A 13,994-nucleotide genomic window follows, 5' to 3' on the forward strand; every position below is an offset into this window, starting at 1 on the left:
CATAGAAGGGAGCGGCTCAAGAAAAGAGAAGTGGAAACATACAGCAAACTAGGCTGGAGAGAGACCTCAGACAAAGAGATCTGAATTATACGAGAGCCGACCAGGGGAAACTCAAATTATGCAGTCAAGTTTCCCACATTTGGGGAAATCGCAGAAGCAGCACACCCAGAGTGCAATGGGTGAGCCTTGCCCTGGGAGAAGCACCTTCATGATCATAGTATCTCACCTAGCAGGTAAGTAGGAGTTGGGCTAGAGCTGGGGAGGGTCGCTGCTCGAGCACCCCCCTGTCAAGTAAAGGAGATTCAACTGAGGCAGCACAAGGGAACTCTCATCTGGGGACAACAACTGCAGGGAGAACACATATTTTCAGATAAAAATCTTGGTCATGCTCTGGTTTCTCTTCAGAACGAACAAATCTTTCGCCTTTTACTAAAGATTTCCGTGGAGAGGAGCAAAACCGAGTTCTATCTCAATTTTTGCATGCCCCTTCTTTTTGGGGTTTCTTTTATCGGTTTAAAGATAGAATGAGTGTGCTTTAATGTAAGCTCATTTGCATAGAAATGACAGTAAATGTTTGTTTCTTTTCAAACAGAACTTTCTTGACCATGCTACTTGCTTGAAAGATCTGGGAGCACATGGAATACAGTACAAACCATGCTTATAGCAAGGAGAAGACAGGTGAGAAATCTGCTTTCTTTCAAATTGGGCGCTCACTTTGATCTGAATGAGGACTGCTGGCACGGCACTCAGGCGACAGATGGAATCTTGGTCATGCTCTGGTTTCTCTTCAGAACGAACAAATCTTTCGCCTTTTAATAAAGATTTCAGTGGAGAGGAGCAAAACTGAGTTTTATCTCAATTTTTGCATGCCCCATCTTATTGGGGTTTCTTTTATCGGATTAAAGACAGAACGAGTGTGCTTTAATGTAAGCTCATTTGCATAGAAATGACAGTAAATGTTTGTTTCTTTTCAAACAGAACTTTCTTGACCACACTAATTGCTTGAAAGATCTGGGAGCACATGGAAAAGAGTACAAACCATGGGGGTAATTCCAAGTTGATCGCAGCAGGAATTTTTTTAGCAGTTGGCCAAAACCATGTGCACTGCAGGGGGGCAGATATAACATGTGCAGAGAGAGTTAGATTTGGGTGGGGTGTGTTCAATCTGCAATCTAAATTGCAGTGTAAAAATAAAGCAGCCAGTATTTACCCTGCACAGAAACAAAATAACCCACCCAAATCTAACTCTCTCTGCGCATGTTATATCTGCCCCCCCTGCAGTGCACATGGTTTTGCCCAACTGCTAAAAAATTTCCTGCTGCGATCAACTTGGAATTACCCCCCATGCTTATAGCAAGGGGAAGCCTGGTGAGAAATCTGCTTTCTTTCTTTCAAATTGTGTGCTGACTTTGAGCTGAATGAGGACTGCTGGCATGGCACTCAGGCGACAGGTGGAATCTTGGTCATGCTCTGGTTTCTCTTCAGAACGAACAAATCTTTCGCCTTTTACTAAAGATTTCAGTGGAGAGGAGCAAAACTGAGTTTTATCTCAATTTTTGCATGCCCCATCTTATTGGGGTTTTATTTTATCGGTTTAAAGATAGAACGAGTGTGCTTTAATGTAAGCTCATTTGCATAGAAATGACAGTACATGTTTGTTTCTTTTCAAACAGAACTTTCTTGACCACACTAATTGTTTGAAAGATCTGGGAGCACATGGAAAAGAGTACAAACCATGTTTATAGCAAGGGGAAGCCTGGTGAGAAATCTGCTTTCTTTCATTCAAATTGGGTGCTCACTTTGAGCTGAATGAGAACTGCTGGCATGGCACTCAGGCGACAGGTGGAATCTTGGTCATGCTCTGGTTTCTCTTCAGAACTAACAAATATTTCGCCTTTTATTAAATATTTCCGTGGAGAGGAGCAAAACTGAGTTTTATCTCAATTTTTGCATGCCCCATATTATTGGGGTTTCTTTTATCAGTTTAAAGACAGAACGAGTGTGCTTTCTTGTTAGCTTTAATGTAAGTTTATTTGCATAACAATGACAGTAAATGTTTGTTTCTTTTCAAACAGAACTTTCTTGACCATGCTACTTGCTTGAAAGATCTGGGAGCACATGGAAAACAGTACAAACCATGCAGTATCACAAGAGCCTTTATTTGATCTTTCATGAAGATAGAGCAGAATTGAGGACACGTCAACAATTTCTGCCAAAGGTGGTTCATCTTTCCACATGGTGCCTTTGGCCACTGACACCTTCGTTGAGTCAAAGTCTCTGGCTGTGGTCAGAACTTTGAAAATTTATGTCACCAGAACGGTTCAGATTAGGAAAACAGAGGCTCTGTTTGTCCTGTATGCTCCCAACAGGATTGGGTGTCCTGCTTCCATGCAGACCATTATGCGCTGGATCTGTGGTAAGATTCAGCATGCTCATTCCACGGCAGGATTGCCGTTACTGAATTAGGTGAAGACCCATTCTACTAGAAAGGTGGGTTCATCCTGGGCAGCTGGTCGGGGAGTCTCGGCATTGCAACTTTGCCGAGCAGCTATTTAGTAAACACTTTTGCTAAGTTTTACAAGTTTGATACCTTGGCTGATGATAACCTCAAGTTGGGTCATTCGGTGCTGCAGAGTCGTACGCACTCTCCCACCCGTTCAAGAGCTTTGGTATAACCCCATGGTTCTTAATGTGACCCCAGCATCCTCTAGGTCGTATGAGAAAATAGGATTTTTATACCTACTGGTAAATCCTTTTCTCTTAGTCCGTAGAGGATGCTGGGCACCCGTCCCAGTCCATACTGTGTCTGCAGTTATTACTTGTGGTTATACACATGTTGTGTTACGGTTCTGGTCAGCTTTTTGCTGCAATTGTTCATGCCGTTGGCTTGTGTTCTGTTGAATGCCACGTTCTGCGGCATGCTTAAGGTGTGAGCTGGTAAGATGCTCACCTTAGTTTAACAATAAATCCTTTCCCCGAAATGTCCGTCTCCCTGGGCACAGTTCCTATAACTGGAGTCTGGAGGAGGGGCATAGAGGGAGGAGCCAGTTCACACCCTTTGAAAGTCTTAAAGTGCCCATGTCTCTTGCGGATCCCGTCTATACCCCATGGTTCTTAATGTGACCCCAGCATCCTCTACGGACTAAGAGAAAAGGATGCCCTTGTGTACTATCCTGACTTCTCCTCCCGTCTGCTTACTTTGTGCCTTCCAACGCACAATGCGAACTACAGGTGGTGCTGCAGGGCCCACACCCTTTTACTTGCCTTACAGAACAGCTCTGGAGCTGTTACAGTGCCCAGCTGCTGCAAGAAATCAGCATGAATGCTTCAGGGGATGGGGCATGGCCAACATGAGCCCCACACCAAAGGAGGGTGGGGGTGTTTAATGCGAACTAGGGGTCATCCAAGCACTGCAAAAGGCCGCCATGCCCTGCATGCCCCTTTTCTCTTTTTATATGCAGATGAGGGTTCCAGACAACTTTGGCCCACTGCTTGGATGACATCACCGTATGCAAATCCGTCTGCTGCAGACCTTCCCCCAGGAATGCTTGTACTAGTTGTTGGATATGGTTTGATATTTGATGGTGCTTCAGTATTAGGCAGCCTTCCGCCCTCCCATGTTCATCTGAAAAGATGTGGTCTCCCTGCAGTTGTTGTCCCCAGACGAGAGTTCCCTTGTGCTTCCTCAGTTGAATCTCCTTAACTTGACGGGGGAGGGGCTGCCCGAGCTGCCACCCTCCCCAGCCCTATCCCAACTCATACTTATTTTACATATTAGATCTCTTGATCATGAAGATTGTTCTCACAGGGTGAGGTTCATCCATTATATTTTAAAATAGGAAGGTACAAATTACATATTTGAATTGCATCTATGTGCTGGATTCAAATCCCCCCCCCCTTCCTTTCTCAATTGTGCCCGTCAGCAGCTATTCTAAGGTTGCTGCCAATGGGTGTGACACATTAATTTCTTCTGTGGGGTACACTGGACTCCACAAGGATTCACATTGGGGTGTAGAGTAGGATCTTGATCTGAGGCACCAACCGGCTCAAAGCTTTTGACTGTTCCCAAGATGCTCAGCGCATCCTCCTCTATAACCCCGCTTCCATGAACAGGGAGCTCAGTTTGTAGTTGGTGCCTTCAGTAGCAGGCCACTTAACAGGGGCCTGCCTCAGGCAGCCTATTCTTAGCTATTAATTTTGACAAGAAAAGAAGAACTTGTTTTATGAGAATCTACAAGGGCTGCAGCAGGCTAGGTCTAATAGACATCTTTACTGCAGCTTCATCACTCCCAGCGGCGCTGTATACTCCCGTGCCCTGGTTGCTGGGTCACTGCAGCGGAGGCTCCGGTTTCTTCCTAAGGTCAGTCACACACACACCGCCCTTCCGGATCACGAGGCCGCTGATTAAGGGGAGCGTGGCCGTAGGGGGTGGGCCGTGTGTGCACTGGGGTGGACACTGATTACTGGGCAGCCGCTCCACTAGCCACCAGGTACAGTTAAGGAGCACAGGTCTGGGGGTTTTTCTCCTATATTAACCCAATTTTGTACTGCCCGCAGCGCATTGTGATAGGTAATAGGGCCTGATTCAGGTTGGATTGCAATCACAATAAGCGATCCAACTGCAAAAATTGCTAAGAGCATACGCATGTGCCTGCATGCGATCGCCTCTGCCTGTCAATCGGGGCAGGGGGGGAGAGTGGGGTCAGCAACACTCCATTTCCAAGTCAGGGATGGAGCAGTGCGGGGGCAAGGCTTCAAAATGGGGTCTGCAATGGAGGAGACACAGGGGGCGTGGTCACAGCGGCTGTATGACATCACATTCAGCCGCTGTGATCACAAAAATGGTGGCGGCTTCCTGCGCGCACATACAGTCTGCACCAGCAGGAGGCTACACCATTGTTTATGATCACGCTGAACTGAAGTGCGACTGCAATTACAGCATGGTCAAGAAGGGAGGTGTCATACTGGGTGGCCATGCCCTGTCACTGTGCAGGAGCCAGCACCGCTTACACACTTTTCCCCGGGTGCAGCCCCCAACCCCCGGGACACCCGGAGCAACAAAATGTAGATTCAGGCCACCAGGCCACGCCCCTACCTATGAAATCATGCCTCCTTTTTACCATTGCGCTGCTTATTTGCACGCACTGCATTACAATCTCCCTCGCCACCTCTCTGGGTGTCACCAGTGATAGTGACACCTCTGCCATGCTTGTAGCAGCTGGTCCTAAGATCTATGCCTCAAGCCCTGAGTGTTTGCCCTTGTGACTTGTTGATCATCATAGCGAAGCAGATGCTTACAGAAAACTGCAGGGGCTTAGATTGAAAATAAAAAAATTGATGGGTATAAGGTAGAGAGGAGCGGGTTCGGTTCTCCGAGAACCGAATTCCCCACGAACTCCACGTGGTTTACACTGGTCTGAGGCAGGCTCGGTTGTTCCCGCCTGACTCGGAAAACCTGAACAAGGGAAAATGTCATCATCCCGCTGTCGGATTCTCGCGAGATTTGGATTCCATATAAAGAGCTGCGCGTTGCCGCCATTTTTACTTGTGCATTGAAGAGAGAGCGGAGAGGACGTGGCTATGTTCTCTCAGTGGAAATCTCAATATCAGTGCTCAGTATCAGTGGTTACTTATTGCTGCTCAGTAATACTAGTAGTGTGTCTCTCCTGCTCAGTGTCAATTCTCAGTAGTATCCTCATCAGTGCTCAGTATCACTGCTCATTGTCTTGTGCTGCATTGTGGTGCTCAGCATACTACAGTACATTACTAATAGTCCAGTGCTGCATCTTGCTGCTCAGTGTCAGTTCTAGTATCCTCATCAGTGCTCACTATCACTGCTCATTGCATTGTGGTGTTCTGTATACTACAGTAACATAGTAATATAGTAACATATAGTAACATAGTTTTTGAGGTTGAATAGAGGCAAATTGCCCATCGTGTTCAACCTGTTTTAAGTTGTGATGATTCTACATACTTGCTGAATAATGTTTTATGACTAGTTAGCTACTATAACTCATGTTACCCCCGGATTAACCATGTTGATATTTTAAGTATTATAACCTTGGATAGCTTTTTCATTCAGAAATGTATCCATTCTTTTTTTAAATCCAATTACAGAGTCCGCCATTACCACCTTCCCTGGCAGGGAATTCCACATCCTGATTGCCCTAACAGTGAAGAAACCTTTCCTCCATTGCGTTCTGAACTTTCCTCCAGTCGCAGCGAGTGACCACGTGTTCTTTTAATAAATAATTCCTCTGATAACTCTTTGTTATGTATCTTTACATATTTGAAGATATTAATAATATCTCCTCTTAGGCACCTCTTTTCTAGTGTATACATATTCAGCCTAGTAAGTCTTTCCTTATAGTCCAGTACTTTTAGGCCTTTAATCAATTTAGTCTTCAGGATCTCTCGGACTTCCATGAGCAGCAGAGTAGTGCAATGGAAGGATGCTGGGCCTATAACCCAGAGGTCGATTGATCGAAACTATCCTCTGCTATGTGCATTTTTTTTTTTTATAATTAAAGTAATCAAAAACTGGGATTGATATTTTGGCTCTTTTATTTTTACTTAAAGTACAATAACTTTTATAATTTTAATTTGTTTTAATAGTATATTGACAGCATTGTTTTCTTTAAAAAATCCACTTAATTTTCTTTACCCTATTACTGAAATGGTAATTGACAAAAACAAACTACATTGTCACCAGAAGAGCAATGCAAAATGTACAAGTGATATATTAAAATCATCTTCCATCTTGAATTTCAATGATGCATTGGGACAACAATTTTGTGAGAAACATCTTCACCCATAAAGAAAGATTTTCTTAATTCCTTACCTGTGTGCTGATTAGATATTACCTTGTTTTCACATTAAACAGACTTCCACATGAGAAAGCAGCAAGGATGCAGTAACGTTTATGTTTCCTGGTGTCAACCTGTATTATTTCAGTAGACATTGAAATGAGGATGCATCTTGCTGCCTTTCCAATGTAGCAAGTTTAATTCAGTAATAGGTGAAAAAACATTCCTACAAAGGTGTTAATCAGAGACTTGGCTTTGTGGACACTTTTCAGAGAGCAAATTTGTTAGCATAAAAATAAAGTCAGAAAATGAAGAGCTGTTTAATCACTCAATTGGACTTTTCTGCCAGCATATTTTTTTTTCTCTGCAACCCACTGCTAAATTGTGCTTCCTAGCTGTTTTTTATAAAATCACTTAATCAAATCTAACTCTGATCACATCAGAGAAGGCCAGGTACCCTACACCATAAGAGGGGGTTTGAAATTTTGACTTGTCTACTTAAAGATCACCAAAATCTGATCACAAGGTCAATTACATCCCTGGGTGGGATTGAACCACCAACCTTTTGGTTAATAGCCAAACATGCTAACCGATTGCACCACAGAGACACCTCGTAAAAGTACATTCTGACAAAGGCTAATAAGCATTCATCTAGAACGTTTCCTAGAAAAACTTTAAAAAGTAAATAATCTGGAGAGTTTTTGTAAGAAACACATTGCTACTTTCCCATGATGAGTGAGTGCTTCAGGATCTCTTGCACTTACATGAGCAGCAGAGTACTGCAACGGAAGCATGCTGGGCCCATAACCCAGAGGTAGGCAGATTGAAACTATCCTCTGCTATATGCATTGTTTTTTGTTAATTAAAGTAATCCAAAACTGGGATTGATATTTTGGCTCTTTTATTTTTACTTAAAGTACAATAACTTTTACCATTTTAATTTGTTTTAATAGTATATTGACAGTATTGTTTTCTTTCAAAAATCCACTTGATTTTCTTTACCCTATTATTAAAATGGTAATTGACAAAAACAAACTACATTGTCACAAGAAGAGCAGTACAAAATGTACAAGTGATATATTAAAATCATCTTTCCAGCTTGAATTTCAATGATGCTTTGGTGCAACAATTTTGTGAGAAACATCTTCACCCATAAAGAAAGATTTTCTTAATTCCTTACCTGTGTGCTGATTAGATATCACCTTGTTTTCACATTAAACAGACTTCCCCATGAGGAAGCAGCAAGGATGCAGTGACGTTTATGTTTCCTGGTGTCAACCTGTATTATTTCAGTAGACATTGAAATGAGGATGCATCTTGCTGCCTTTCCAATGAAGCAAGTTTAATTCAGTAATAGGTGAAAAACCATTCCTACAAAGGTGTTAATCAGAGACTTGGCTTTGTGGACACTTTTCAGAGAGCAAATTTGTTAGCATAAACATAAAATCAGAAAATGAAGAGCTGTTTAATCACTCAATTGGACTTTTCTGCCAGCATAATTTTTTTTCTCTGCAACCCACTGCTAAATTGTGCTTCCTAGCTGTTTTTTATAAAATCACTTAATCAAATCTAACTCTGATTACATCAGAGAAGGCCAGGTACCCTACACCATAAGAGGGGGTTTTACATTTTGACTTGTCTACTTAAAGATCACCAAAATCTAATCACAAGGTCAATTACATCCATGGGTGGGATTGAACCACCAACCTTTTGGTTAATAGCCAAACATGCTAACCGATTGCACCACAGAGACACCTCGTAAAAGTACATACTGACAAAGGCTAATAAGCATTCATCTAGAACGTTTCCTAGAAAAACTTTAAAAAGTCAATAATCTGGAGAGTTTTTGTAAGAAACACATTGGTACTTTCTCATGATGAGTGAGTGCTTCAGGATCTCTTTCACTTACATGGGCTATTAACCAAAAGGTTGGTGGTTCAATCCCACCCAGGGATGTAATTGACCTTGTGATCAGATTTTGGTGAACTTTAAGTAGACAAGTCAAAATTTTAAACCCCCTCTTATGGTGTAGGGTACCTGGCCTTCTCTGACGTAATCAGAGTTAGATTTAATTAAGTGATTTTATAAAAAACAGCTAGGAAGCACAATTTAGCAGTGGGTTGCAGAGAAAAAAATAACATTTTAAACCTACCGGTAAATTTTTTTTTCTCGTAGTCCGTAGAGGATGATGGGGACTCCGTGAGGACCATGGGGGATAGACGGGCTCTGCAGCAGACATGGGCACTTTAACAAAGACTTTAGATCTGGGTGTGCACTGGCTCCTCCCTCTATGCCCCTCCTCCATACCTCAGTTAGAGAAACTGTGCCCAGAGGAGACGGACAGTACGAGGAAAGGATTTTTGTTAATCCAAGGTCAAGATTAATACCAGCCACACCAATCACACCGTATAACTTGTGATATACTACCCAGTTAACAGTATGAAAACAACATAGCATCAGTCCAAGACCGATGAAAACTAACATATAACCCTTATGTAAGCAATAACTATATACAAGTCTTGCAGAAGTAGTCCGCACTTGGGACGGGCACCCAGCATCCTCTACGGACTACGAGAAAAAGATTTACCGGTAGGTTTAAAATCTTATTTTCTCTTACGTCCTAGAGGATGCTGGGGACTCCGTAAGGACCATGGGGATTATACCAAAGCTCCCAAACGGGCAGGAGAGTGCGGATGACTCTGCAGCACCGATTGAGCAAACAGGAGGTGCTCCTCAGCCAGGGTATCAAACTTATAGAACTTTGCAAAGGTGTTTGAACCCGACCAAGTAGCAGCTCGGCACAGCTGTAGTGCCGAGACCCCTCGGGCAGCTGCCCAAGAAGAGCCCACCTTTCTAGTGGAATGGGCCTTGACTGAATTAGGCAACGGCAATCCCGCCATAGAATGCGCCTGCTGAATCGTGTTACAGATCCAGAGAGCAATAGTCTGCTTTGAAGCAGGGGTGCCAATCTTGTTGGCTGCATACAGGACAAACAGTGCTTCTGTTTTTCTGACTCTAGCCGTTCTGGCCACGTAAATTTTCAAAGCCCTGACCACATCAAGGGACTCGGAATCCTCCAAGTCACGCGTAGCCACAGGCACCACAATAGGTTGGTTCATATGAAAGGATGAGTCCACTTTTAGCAGGAATTGAGGACGGGTCTGCAATTCCGCTCTATCCATATGGAAAACCAGATAGGGGATTTTATGTGATAAAGCTGCTAATTCCGACACTCGCCTAGTGGAAGCCAAGGCTAATAACATGACCACCTTCCAAGTGAGATATTTAAACTCCACCATTTTAAGTGGTTCAAACCATAACCTTAACACCACGTTAAGGTCCCAAGGGACCACCGGAGGTAAAAAAGGAGGCTGAATATGCAGTACTCCCTTCACAAAAGTTTGTACTTACTTCAGGAAGAGAGGCCAATTCCTTTTGAAAGAAAATGGATAAGGCCAAAATCTGAACCTTAATAGAGCCTAATTTTAGGCCCAAATTCACTCCAGTTTGTAGGAAGTGAAGGAAGTGGCCCAGGTGGAATTCTTCCGTAGGAGCATTCCTGGCCTCACACCAAGAAACATATTTTCGCCATATACAGTGATAATGTTTAGATGTCACGTCCTTCCTAGCTTTTATTAGCGTAGGAATGACCTCATCTGGAATACCCTTTTCCGCTAGGATCCAGCGTTCAACCGCCATGCCGTCAAACGCAGTCGCTGTAAGTCTTGGAACAGACAGGGCCCCTGTTGCAACAGGTCCTGTCTTAGAGGAAGTGGCCACGGATCTTCTGTGAGCATTTCCTGCAGATCTGGATACCAGGTCCTTCGCGGCCAATCTGGAACAATGAGAATTGTTCTTACTCCTCTTTTTCTTACTATTATCAACACCTTGGGTATGAGAGGTAGAGGAGGAAATACATAGACCGACCGGAACACCCACGGTGTCACTAGGGCGTCTACAGCTACTGCCTGAGGGTCTCTTGACCTGGTGCAATACCTCTGTAGCTTTTTGTTGAGGCGGGACACCATCATGTCTATCTGGAACAGTCCCCACCGACCTGCAATCTGTGTGAAGACTTCCTGATGGAGTCCCCACTCTCCTGGATGTAGGTCGTGTCTGCTGAGGAAGTCTGCTTCCCAGTTGTCCACTTCCGGAATGAACACTGCTGACAGTGCGCTTACATGATTCTCCGCCCAGCGAAGAATTCTGGTGGCTTCCGCCATCGCCACTCTGCTCCTTGTGCCGCCTTGGCGGTTTACATGAACTACTGCGGTGACGTTGTCTGACTGGATCAGAACTGGTTGGTCGCGAAGTAAGGTCTCCGCTTGACATAGGGCGTTGTATATGGCCCTTAGCTCCAGGATGTTGATGTGAAGACAAGTCTCCTGACTTGACCAAAGACCTTGGAAATTTCTTCCCTGTGTGGCTGCTCCCCAACCTCGGAGGCTCGCATTCGTGGTCACCAGGATCCAGTCCTGAATGCCGAACCTGCGGCCCTCTAGAAGGTGAGCACTCTGCAGCCACCACAGGAGAGATACCCTGGCCCTGGGGGACAGGGTGATCAACTGATGAATCTGTAGATGTGACCCGGACCACTTGTCCAGTAGGTCCCATTGCAAGATCCTCGCATGGAACCTGCCGAAGGGAATGGCCTCGTATGATGCCACCATCATTCCCAGGACTCGAGTGCAGTGATGCACTGACACCTGTTTTGGTTTCAATATGTTCCTGACCAGAGTCATGAGTTCCTGGGCCTTTTCTATCGGAAGATAAACCCTTTTCTGGTCCGTATCCAGAATAATGCCTAAGCAAAGTCAGACGAGTCGTAGGAACCAACTGCGACATCGGGATATTGAGAATCCAGCCGTGTTGCTGTAACACCTTCAGTGAAAGTTATACGCTGCTCAGCAACTGCTCTCTTGATCTCGCTTTTATGAGGAGATTGTTCAAGTACGGGATAATTGTGACACCTTGCTTTCGCAGGAGCACCATAATTTCCGTCATTACCTTGGTGAAAATTCTCGGAGAAAATTCTGGAGAGACCAAACGGCAACGTCTGAAATTGGTAATGACAATACTGTACCGCAAATCTTAGGTACGCCTGATGAGGTGGATAAATGAGTACATGAAGGTATGCATCCTTTATGTCCAGAGATATCATAAAATCCCCCCCTTCTAGGCTGGCGATGACCGCTCTTAGCGATTCCATCTTGAACTTGAACCTTTTCAAGTATAGGTTCAGGGATTTTAAATTTAATATGGGTCTGACCAAACCGTCCGGTTTTGGGACTACAAACAGGGTCGAATAATTTCCCTTTCCTTGTTGAAGCAGGGGAACCTTGACCACCACCTGTTGAAGATACAATTTGTGAATTGCATTTAACACTATCTCCCTTTCCTGGGGAGAAGATGGTAGGGCCGATTTGAAAAACCGGCGAGGAGGCACCTCTTCGAATTTCAGCTTGTAACCCTGAGAAACAATTTCTATTGCCTAGGGATCCACCTGCGAATGAACCCAGATGTGGCTGAAAACTCGAAGACGTGCCCCCAACTGGGCGGACTCCTTTAGCGGAGCCCCAGCGTCATGCGGTGGATTTTGTAGAGGCCGGGGAGGACTTCTGTTCCTGGGAACTAGCTGTGTTGTGCAGCTTCTTCCCTCTGCCCTTACCTCTGGCAAGAAAGGACGCACCTCGTACTTTCTTGTTTCTCTGTGATCGAAAGGACTGCATTTGATAATGTGGTGCTTTCTTAGGCTGTGAGGGAATATAAGGCAAAAAATTTGATTTACCAGCTGTAGCTGTGGAGACTAGGTCCGAGAGACCTTCCCCAAACAATTCCTCACCCCTGTAAGGTAAAACCTCCATATGCCTTTTTGAGTCGGCATCACCTGTCCATTGCCGGGTCCATAGGACTCGTCTAGCAGAAATCGACATAGCGTTTATTCTAGAACCAAGTAGACTAATGTCACTTTGAGCATCTCTCATATATAGGACAGCATCTTTTATATGCCCTATGGTCAATAACATAGCATCCTTATCTAGGGTCTCAATCTCTGCTGATAAGGTATCTGTCCATGCTGCCACCGCGCTACAACCCCGGCCGACACAATTGCCGGTCTGAGTAAGGTACCAGAATGTGTGTAAATGGACTTTAGGGTAACCTCCTGCTTGCGGTCAGCAGGGTCCCTGATGGTAGCCGTATCCTGGGATGGCAGCGCTACCTTTTTGGATAAGCGTGTCAATGCTTTATCCACCCTAGGGGAGGATTCCCACCGTATCCTGTCCATTGGCGGGAAAGGATACGCCATAAGAATCCTTTTGGGAATCTGCAGCTTTTTGTCTGGAGATTCCCAAGCTTTTTCACATAATTCGTTCAACTCATGTGAGGGGGGAAAGGTTATCTCAGGTTTCTTTCCCTTATACATGTGTACCCTCGTGTCAGGGACAGGGGACTCTGTGATGTGCAAAACATCTTTTATTGCAATAATCATATATCGAATACATTTAGCCAATTTTGGCTGTAACTTTGCATCATCGTAGTCGACACTGGAGTCAGAATCCGTGTCGGTATCTGTGTCAACTATTTGGGATAGTGGGCGCTTTTGAGACCCCGAAGGTCCCTGCGACATAGGGACAGGCATGGGTTGACTCCCTGACTGTTCCCTAGCTTCAGCTTTGTCTAATCTCTTGTGTAATAAGTTTACATTAGCACTTAAAACATTCCACATACCATCCAGTCAGGTGTCGGCGTTGTCGATGGAGACACCACATTAATTTGCTCCTGCTCCTCTCTAGGAGAGCCTTCTACCTCAGACATGTCGACACACGTGTACCGACACACCATACACTCAGGGAATCCTCTTATCTGAGGACAGTTCCCCAACAAGGCCCTTTGGAGAGACAGAGAGAGAGAGAGAGAGTATGCCAGCACACACCCCAGCGCTATATGACCCAGGAAAAAAACACAATAATTTTATGTTTACCCAGTAGCGCTGTATTTCCATATATATATGCGCCTAATTATGTGCCCCCCTCTTCTTTAAGACCCTCTTTCTACCGTGGTATAAGCAGGGGAGATGAAGCACTAACAGGAGGCTTTAAAATTTTAATTCTAGTGTCCTTCGTTTGGGAGAAAAATGCAAAGGTACAATACAGCTTTTCCTTGCCGATATCTCTCTTTTGCAAAGAG

The 13,994-nt window shown here is 44.5% G+C and overlaps 6 non-coding genes across 6 annotated transcripts; 4 read left to right on the forward strand and 2 right to left on the reverse strand.

Moving 5' to 3' along the window:
- Nucleotides 1-78: 78 nt before the first annotated feature.
- LOC134967774 (U1 spliceosomal RNA) lies at nucleotides 79-241 on the reverse strand. Its single transcript, XR_010189154.1, has one exon. It is a non-coding gene; the product is annotated as a U1 spliceosomal RNA (small nuclear RNA).
- Nucleotides 242-385: 144 nt separating this feature from the next.
- On the forward strand, nucleotides 386-501 carry LOC134967821 (U5 spliceosomal RNA). Its single transcript, XR_010189177.1, has one exon. It is a non-coding gene; the product is annotated as a U5 spliceosomal RNA (small nuclear RNA).
- A 270-nt stretch (nucleotides 502-771) lies between these two features.
- LOC134967849 (U5 spliceosomal RNA) lies at nucleotides 772-887 on the forward strand. The gene has a single exon (XR_010189200.1). It is a non-coding gene; the product is annotated as a U5 spliceosomal RNA (small nuclear RNA).
- A 578-nt stretch (nucleotides 888-1,465) lies between these two features.
- LOC134967825 (U5 spliceosomal RNA) lies at nucleotides 1,466-1,581 on the forward strand. The gene has a single exon (XR_010189180.1). It is a non-coding gene; the product is annotated as a U5 spliceosomal RNA (small nuclear RNA).
- A 275-nt stretch (nucleotides 1,582-1,856) lies between these two features.
- LOC134967858 (U5 spliceosomal RNA) lies at nucleotides 1,857-1,972 on the forward strand. The gene has a single exon (XR_010189207.1). It is a non-coding gene; the product is annotated as a U5 spliceosomal RNA (small nuclear RNA).
- A 5,368-nt stretch (nucleotides 1,973-7,340) lies between these two features.
- Nucleotides 7,341-7,414, reverse strand: TRNAN-AUU (transfer RNA asparagine (anticodon AUU)). Its single transcript has one exon. It is a non-coding gene; the product is annotated as a tRNA-Asn (tRNA).
- Nucleotides 7,415-13,994: the final 6,580 nt, after the last annotated feature.

Source organism: Pseudophryne corroboree, chromosome 10, assembly GCF_028390025.1.
Source record: "Pseudophryne corroboree isolate aPseCor3 chromosome 10, aPseCor3.hap2, whole genome shotgun sequence".
Lineage (NCBI taxonomy): Eukaryota > Metazoa > Chordata > Amphibia > Anura > Myobatrachidae > Pseudophryne > Pseudophryne corroboree.